Source organism: Canis lupus, chromosome 11 (genome assembly GCF_003254725.2).
Source record: "Canis lupus dingo isolate Sandy chromosome 11, ASM325472v2, whole genome shotgun sequence".
Taxonomy (NCBI): Eukaryota; Metazoa; Chordata; class Mammalia; order Carnivora; family Canidae; genus Canis; species Canis lupus.
The window spans coordinates 1,528,421-1,537,906 of NC_064253.1; the positions used below are offsets into that span (position 1 = coordinate 1,528,421).

General features: G+C 47.0%; 1 pseudogene; it reads right to left on the bottom strand.

Moving 5' to 3' along the window:
* Nucleotides 1-2,212: 2,212 nt before the first annotated feature.
* Nucleotides 2,213-4,524, bottom strand: LOC112659652 (non-histone chromosomal protein HMG-14-like; annotated as a pseudogene).
* Nucleotides 4,525-9,486: the final 4,962 nt, after the last annotated feature.

The following is a 9,486-nucleotide window of genomic DNA, read 5'->3' on the forward strand; positions in this document are numbered from 1 at the left end:
AGAAAGGACTCATGCTATAAGAGTAAAGATTTGGAAAAGAACCACCAGATAAATAACACTACCTGATTAAGGTACTGACAGAGGATAAGGGGAATGTGGAATGAGCAGTGGAAGAAGGAGCCCTAGTTGCCAACTCAAGTCTCCTGAGTTTATGTATCATCCATGGCTATTGCAGCAAAGTCAAATTACAAGAACAGTATGGCTCACAAGCTTAAATATCCGTTATCTGATGCTTTATAGAAAACGTTAGGTTAGTGAGGATGTAAAGAAAAAAGAGCCCTCATGCACTGTTGTGGGAATATAAATTGGTGCAGTCACTATTGAAAACACTATGGAGGTTCCTCAAAACATTAAAAATAGAACTACTATATGATCCAGCAATTCCACTTCTGGTAATTATCCAAAGGAAATGAAAACATGAACTCAAAAAGATGTACGCCCCACCATGTTCACTGCAGCATTGTTTATAGTAGACAAGATATGGAAGCAGGCTATGTGCTCATCAGTGGGTGAATGGATAGCAATTTGGTATATATACACAATGGAGTATTATTCAGCCATAAAAAGAAGTAAATCTTGCCACTTGCACAATATGGATGGGTCTTACGGATATCATACTAAGCAAAGTAAGTCAGACAGAGAAAGACAAATATAGTATGAGCTTACCATATGTGGAATCTAAAAACAAAACAAAACAAAAACTCATAGATACAGAGCACAAGTAGATGATTGCTGGAGGTGGGGGTAAGGTGGGAGAAATGGAGAAAGGTTATAAAATAAATAAGTTTTGAGAATACAATGTACAGCATAATGACAATAGTTAATGTATTGCATATTTGACAGTTGCTAGAGAGTAGATCTTTAAAGTTTTCATTACAAGAAAAAAATTGTAACTATGCATGGCTGATGGTTTTTTTTTTAATTTTATTTATTTATTCATGAGAGAGAGAGAGAGAGAGAGGCAGAGATACAGGCAGAGAGAGAAGCAGGCTCCATGCAGGGAGCCGGACATGGGACTTGATCCCAGGACTCTAGGACCATGCCCTGGGCCGAAGGCAGATAACTCAACTGCTGAGCCACCCAGGTGTCCCAGGTGATGGATGTTAAGTAGATTTATTGTAATGATTATTCCACAATCATAATCACAATTTCACAAATAATCACATTATTTCACAATGATATGTTGAATATCATTATATTGTATACCTGAAACTTATATGATGTGATATGTTACTTATATCTCAATTAAGAAAAGAAAGTAAAAATTGCCCAATCCCTGCTATAACTATTGGGGTCCCCTGTGGAGACACAGTGTTCTCTGAGAGAATGGATGCTGAGGCCAAAAAGGGGTGGGATGTTTGAGATGGTTTCCATTTGCCCCTGTAGGGCCTCTCTCCACCCACTTCCATCCCTGTCATATATCTGTTCCGGCTACCTCAAGCGTTCTCTGTTCCTCTGACTTCCAGAAATGGAAGACATTTAGCAGGAGATGGGAGGCAGAGAAGGAAGTGAGATCTTTCCTTCAGAGTTAGTCTCCCACAGCCAAAGGTCACAGCTTCTCTTGGACAACCTTCTCCACGTGGCCCTTCCAGTCTCAGAGTTCCAGAAGCTTCTCCCTCCCTTTACCCCATCAGGCCCAGGCACAGTAATGGGCCCCTGCTCTTATTAGCACCAGAGCCCTGCCTGCTGTTTCCCTCCACACTGTCCACACATCCACAAAGGGCCCTTTTACAAAAATCTTCTCAGGTATCCAATTTGAAGGTATTATCTTAAACCACAGGAACCCTGATGGGTACATAATATAACTTGGCTTGTTTTTTTCTATAAGTAAACTTAATTTGAATCCACCAGGCTTCGGTTTGATTTTAACAGAGTTCTGGTATAATCTCTGTTAATTCGAGATTCCACACTTGCCTGCATCTGGCTAACAGGACCCCTCCCTCCTCTGGGGTCGTGTGAATGTAGAGTGACCCTGTGATCGACTTGTGGGTCAGATAGTCCCAAGTCGACACCTGTTGTCTCAGCATCATTATTGTCTTCTTTCTCATATTCTAAACGATGTTTTTAAGGCTATGAACATTCCTCTGAATACCACTTTGTATGCATCCCCCAGGTTTTCATGTGAATGTTCTTAAACAGCTCCAGTTCTACTCCCTCTTCTGCCCTAGGATTATTTAGAAGGATTTTGATTTTTACTTTCAAGGTTTTTTTCTTTCATAATTTTTTTATTGGTTGTTCTGAGGATCAGTACAGACATTTCAATTTGTACACAATTCTTAACGTACGTACCGAAAATCTAAAAAATCATGTAGTTGTGATTCTAAAAGTTATTCCAGTGACCTTCCAGCTTAAAATTTGGAGGCAAATTTTCCTTAACAGTATATCAAGTACCAATATTTTCAAATTTTGATACACTGTTACTTTGTTAAGTCCCATTAATTCACAATTTAATATCATATACACTACATATTCAAATTTTCAATCTTGCACAGCACATTAACAGTTACTAGAAAAACTGGACTACCACAACCAAGATGTTACAGAGTGCACAAGAATTCTGACAAGGAGAGTCAAGATCTAGGAGTGGTTTTCTTTAGGAAACAATTCTACCAAAAACAACATGGGAATAGAAGAAATTTAAAAAATGTTCAAGACATATTAAATGCACGACTGACTCCAAATTGCCATTTAGTATGCTTGGTATTTATTATAGGATATAAAAACTACCCCGTCTATGGAATGTTGAGCTGACACCCAAAACAATCAAAGCCTCCCACATTCAATATCCCACTATTTTCTGGTTGTACCAAAAAAGTAACAACCAGCAAATGATTTCACCTCTTAAAAATAAGCATTCACACTTAAAAAATGGGAGGAGGTGGGATTCCTTCCTTCTTAAAAATGTTTCTAGAGCTACTAAAAAACTTGCATTTACAAAATAGTTGATAAAAATCTTCCTCTGGATTGTACAAGAAGGGAGACAGGGACCACTGATAAGACATGGTATATGGTATTAATCAGACTTGGCTTCTTTGTCTCCGCTTCATCGGAGGCTGGACTCTCCTCGTTCTTGGTTTCTCCGTTTTCTGCAGGTAAGTCTTCTTTCGTTTCTTGGTTAGCCACTTCAGCCTGTTTTCCCTTTGCTCCCCTCTTCCCCTTTGTTTGCACTTTTTTGTCTGAAGATTTATCCTTTCCTGCCGCCTTTTTTGGCTTCGTTTCCACTTTTGTGGGAGCAGGTTTAGCTGACAACCTCGCTGACCTCCTCTTGGGCTCCTCCTTGGCCGCGCCCTCGGTGACATTCCTCTTGGGCCTCGTGCGGGCGCCGAGAGCCTCCGCGAGGCTGGGCTGCCTGGGCCGCTGACACTCCTCCCGCCGCCCGAGCTGCTGCGGCCGCCAAGTTTTGTTTTGTTTTTACTATGCTTTTATTGTACTGGTATCCCATGTGTGTTCCTGACACCTTCTCTCATTGTCTTTCTCCTCACAACAGCTCACCCAGCTAGAGTATCATTCCCGTTTCACATATGAAAAAACACAAGTCTAGAAAGGGCTAGGCTTTAAGGTCCTTAGGGACAGAGTAGGGAGTCAATCCTAACCCAGCAGGCTAGGAGAAGCACCATTTCTTGCCCTAGAGGAACAGGCTTTCCACAGAAAGAGGCTGCTGGGCAGTTCTTCTCAGCCCTGTCCTGAGCTTTGCATCTTCTCAGTGGGTGACACCAGAGAGACGAGGCCATCCAGTCGGGATGTGCAGTCTCTCTCTCAGGCCCAGAAGCTACCCCTCAGATTCCAGCTGCAGCCCAGGGCCTGCTAGGTCCTCCCTCCAGTGCAGCAAGGGGAGAAAGATGCTGGCAGGGAGGTTATCTATGGACTTACTCAGTTGGCCCTGTTGTCGCAAAGGCAGTGCGGTGACCAAAGCCAGGAAGCACCTGGCAGGTGCTCATTGTCAGTCAAGGAGCCAGGACCATTAGGTGGCCACTTTCAATAGGGGCACTGGGGAGAGGAGCTTTTCTGGGAGGGGACATGGACTAGCCCTGTGTGGCCATTTGGGACTAGGGGGAGGCTTCCAGGCTAAGGGAACACCAAGGGCCTGGAAGAGGGGACAAGAGACTTCTTATGCTCACTAGAGAATGGAGCTCAGATCTCTGGGCACGGCCCCAAAGTCTTTCACACTATCTCCTGGCCTCTTCCTTGTTCTTTGTTGACACACACATATACACATGTACAGACACACACACACACACACACACACACACACACACACACACAAACTGCCCAGAAAAGCTGGGCCCTTTTGATAACATCCTGAACCAGCATAGGCTGTGTGTAGGCTTGGGGGTTAATGGAGCATGTGCTAACCCTGAGAGTGGCTCCACCTGAAGGCCCCCTGCCAGCACCAGCTGGTGGCAGCTCGAGGGTCGCAGCCATGCCACATGAATGCATGATGCATCCGGCCTCTCTGGCCCCTCTCCCCATCTGTCCAATGGGCGGGTTGGCCCAGAAGGCCCCAGTGTCCCTATAGCCCGCCATAGTCTGACTCATTCTGCAAACAAGTAACACACAGCTCATTTTCCTCGTCTGCTACTGACAAGACCATCTCGAAAAATCCTGTTATGCTGGGATGGCTGACAAAAAGGCCATCTGGGCAACACCCGTCCCTAAGGCCACTGATCATTCACTTCCCAGCTGTGTTTTTAGGAGAAAATAATTAAGGGTCTGAGCACTGCCAACAGGGTGGCTTTGTGGCTATCCTTGGTGGTGACCCCCCCACTGATTAAGCTCCCTCACCCTGGCTGGAGCCCCACCTGCTGGTCCTTACCATGGCCACTTGACCTCAGCTAACAAGGCCCCAGTAGTCCCTCTGCATAGATGGTCTCTATCCCTCCCTAGGCTGTGGTTCTCAGACCCTCTGTGGCCTCCCCTGCTCACCCACCTCTGCCATCCTCTGAGCACCTTAGACAGTCTATGCTTTGCAGTTTGCATAGGGCATCCTCATCTGTTCTCATAACTGCCTGGGAGCTAGGCTTTCTCAGCCCCATTTCACAGGTGAGGTTCAGGGAGGTGAAGGGGCTTGCAGGGCCACAGGGCTCCAACAGAGGGTACAAGAACTTGGATTCCTCGGTGTACCCATTCCCCCCACACTCTCCACCTCTTCAGATCCAGGTCCTCAGCTCTAAACCCTGCATCCAGCACGGTCCCTCCCTGAGCTCCAGACTCACCTCCAAAGGGGCACATGTGTCCACAGGCAGCTCAGATCCAACAGGGCCCAATCAGTCATCCCCAACCCCTTCAGCCTGCTGCCATCTTCATGTTCCAAAGAGCAGCAAATAGCTCTCCTGCTGCCCCCCAGAGCTGGATACTGAAGACCATGCCATGGCTTCCTTTCTCCCCAATACCCCTTACTGATAGCTCTGGAGCTCACCTGTGTGACCTCCTATAGCTCCCTGGCTATTGCCAGGCCTGCACCCAAGCCTACCCACCCAACCTCCTCTTGCCTCAGAAATCCTTCTAAAGTGAAAAGCCCCCAGATCTCTTCAGCTTAAGGACAATAATTGCCTCTTTGACCACAGAATTCTGGTTCCTGCTGGCTGGGATCCCCCATGCTTTTCTTCTGTCTGGTACGTGTCCTACCCACTTGTGATAGACAAAATGTTTTATAACCCATTAGCCATGGGTTTAGTTTGGTAAAAGCACTTCAGACTTTATTTGGGGATGCCATCCCCAGCCCCACGATGATGGCATATCCAGACCTATGATGGCATATCCAGTGATTAACTCAGGGATGCAAGATTCCCCGGACCATCTGAGGAAACTGCAGGACTTCTGCTGGAATCTCTGGGGAAGGAGCCCCCACTGGAGGTGCTCAGTAAGATATAAGCCTGGGACTACCAGGAGCCAGCAGGTAAGGGAAGCCGACCTGGAGCCAAAGCAGAGATAAGAGACTGGACACGGGATCTGAGCACCTGGATCCAGTTGCCCCTGTACCTACTCCTGCAATTTTGAGTTATGTGAACCAGCAAAGTCCCTTTCTGACTTGCCACAGTTTCAATTTTTTTTTCTTCCAGGTACACACACTCCAGATCGGTTCTAGGAAGAGTGGGTCACTTCCTCCACTTGCTCCTTTTTATCTGTTGTACTGTGCAGCACAGTGGGGATTCACATCTTCCTCCCGGCTTCACCGTGAGCTGTCAACGGCAGGGATTGGAACCTGACTTATCGCCATCCCTGGTGCCAGTGCAAGGCTGGTGCATGGCCAGCCCAGGAAGTGCCTGAGGGGTAAAAGAGTTTGATCCCCTGGTGGGGGAGGGGTCCACGCAGGGAGTTTTCTGAGTGGATCCCCATCCTTGCCTTGGGGGTTATTGTATTCCCTCTCAATCCTCTCAGGAAAGAGACAGGACTGCTCCTCTCTGGGCAAAGAGAAGACATAAGAAAGGAAGGTTCTCCCTGCTTCTGCAGCCTCTCTCAGACTGAACCTACTCAGTGAGTGTCATTGATGGCTGGCTCTAGTCTCAGACCACCCGGCATCTTCCCTTCTTCCCATCTGAGGACCCTCCCTTCAGCAATCATTCCAGGCGGTTCCAGGGCAAACCCCAGTCCTCAGCTCCCAGAACTGGTCCCCCTGACCAGGGAAGAGAGCTCCCTTCTCTCCCCACCCTGGGGGTGGTTCACTGTCTAAACCTGGCAACCAGGCCGGGCACCTGCCTGAGCCCCAAGACTACCTGGACGTGGGTGAATGAGGACAGCACCACAAGGATGCTATTGGAGCTCCTGGATCTATTTTTTGGAATAGAAGATTTCCTTTCTTTTCTTGCTTAAGTTGATGTCTTAGCTCAGGTGCCATAATAAAATAACCAGGTGATTCAAATGAGAGATACTTATTCCTACAGTTTGGAGGCTGGGCAGTCAGGTTCAAGGTGCCAGCAGATGGCGATTCTTCCAGTTCTTGGTAAGGGTCCTCTTCCTGGCACCGAGACAGAGCCCTCTGCTGTGTCTTCCTGTGGCCTTCCCTCGGCGCCTGTGTGTGGAGGGAGAGAACTCTCCCTTCCTTTTCTTGTAAGGGCACAAATCCCAACAACAGGATCCCACCCCCATGACCTCATCTCAATGGAGTCACCTCCCAAAGGCCTCACCTCCAGATCCCATGACACTGGGAGTTAGGGTTTTGACACACGAATTTTTTGAGGGGATGCAAGCATGCAGTTAGGCAGCCAGCTTGAACTGAGCAGGGACCTGAGGCCAGAACCATATGGCATTCCAGGCTGGCCTCGTGGCCGAGGTCGTGTTCAGGGGACAGAAAGCAGAAGGCGGGGGCCCGTCCAGAGTCCTGTGCTCAGTGGAGATCTTGGAAGTCCCGTCACGAGGCAGCTGTTGAGGTGCACAGGATTTCAGGGATCTCTTTGGTGGCCAATGAGAAAACACAGTGTCACATCCGGAATTATTTTCACTGTGCCAGATGTAAAAGGTGCCTGGCGTAATGTCACATAGTGGCCAGCGTCCCTGGAGGAGGCAGTCACCACGGACCAGCCCGTGTGTGTAGGGTTGGTGGGAGTTAAGACGAGGTCCACGTTTCCCCTCCAGGAAAGGCTTCTGTGCTTGTGCGATATCAGTATCCCTGCGTGATCCCATCTATGCGCATGGACGTGCCAGACTTGGAGGGCTAAGTGTCCGGATGTTGGCCTGCTTTCAATTATTTCCACTCTACAACATCTGCAGACCCACGAAAAGATTCAAAGTATTTCATTCCATAGACAGATTGGTCAGCTTCATGTGGGACAGTTTGTATCCCTAGAGGACACAGAGTGCCTTGTTCTCCCTGCCCTGGCTTCTCTGCCAAGGAGTGGGCTGGCCAGGCAGCTTTGCCAAGAGGCCAGCCCTGTGTGCGCCTCCACAGCCTTTGGCTTCATGGGGCCGGCTGGAGCCTGAGTCACAGGACTGGCCACTGGTTACCTTGCCAGCAGGACAGGAGGCCCACACTGTTCTTCCTGGGCTTGGGTAGGCCCCTCTGCTTTCCAGGAGCAGGAGGCCCTTTGTACAAGAAACTTTTCCTGCCAAGCTTGGAGGCTCCTGATTTCTTTTCTTTTTTTAATGGGAAGATGATGAAAATATTCTCTAACCGATTGTGGTGGTGGTTGGACAACTCTGAGAATAAATATACTTAAAAGCATTGAATTGTATGCTGTAAATAGCTGAATTATAGGATACATGAATTATATCTCTACAAAGCTGTTATATATGAAACCAAATGCAATGAGTAGCGACTTTGTAGCATCTCTGTAGCCCTTTTTTCCTGCCAAATAACATAGCCAGTACACACCCATGCCTCCCCTGAGTCCGAGAGCTGTGCAGTATTTCGGGGTGGGTATATTCCACACCATGAAACCAGGCTCCTGTTGATACATATTGCCACATTTCTCTCCTGAAGGCACTTTCTCAGGCACTATATGATCGCCTGCTATCCTCCACATTCTCTGGAAGAGAATGCCTTTCTCAAGGCCATACCACAAGGCTGCTGAGAGTCAGAGTGCAAACCTGACCAGCCCAACTAGGCCAGAGGCCAGCTCTCTGGTCTCCTTGCCTCCTATGAGCTCCGCGCCTCCTGCTTGCTCTGAGCCAGGCAGGAGACAGATGTGCCAGGGAGCAGATACTCAGCCTCGCAGGCTGTAAAAACACTTGCTAATATCAGACCATTGCATGTGGGAGAGGGAGATTGTATATGTTTTCGCGGATTATAAATGTAAAAGTCTTACAGGCATACCAGCCAAAGGCGACCAGTAAGACCTGTTGGGATCCCAATATAAATCAACAAGCAAAAAACTAAAAAATAAAAAAAGAAACCAACGAGCTATAAAAAGACATTTTTGCGACAATCAAGGAATATTGAATATACTCCAATATATATCAATAATAAAGATGAGGTGAGTGTTAGATAATATAAATATATCACTATTAATTCTGTTTGGTGTGATACTGGTTACAGCTTAAGAGCCTTACACATCATGAATTATTTAAGGAATAAATCAATCATATCATGACTTATTCCAACAACACAAAAGTTGGAGAGATAGTTGAGACAAAATCAATTACACATTACAATTATTGAATTGTTGACTCCAGGGCACCTGGGTGGCTCAGCGGTTGAGCGTCTGCCTTTGGCTCAAGGCGTGATCCCCGGGTCCTGGGATGGAGTTCCGCATCGGGCTCCCCACAGGGAGTCCTGCTTCTCCCTCTGCCTGTGTCTCTGCCTCTTTCTCTGTATCTCTCATGAATAAATAAATAAAATATTTTTAAAAGTTTAAAAAATAATTGTTGACTCTGGGTGATGAGTACATGGGGGTTCATTAGACTATTTTTGAAATGTTTCAAAACAAAAAGTATGTGTGTACATATGTGTGTGCATGTGTATACATATTTGCCAAGGTCAAAAAGATTTTCTAAAGATGATACTTCTAGGGAAGTTAACAAGGGCACCCTCTGGTTGCCATTTACAAGAAA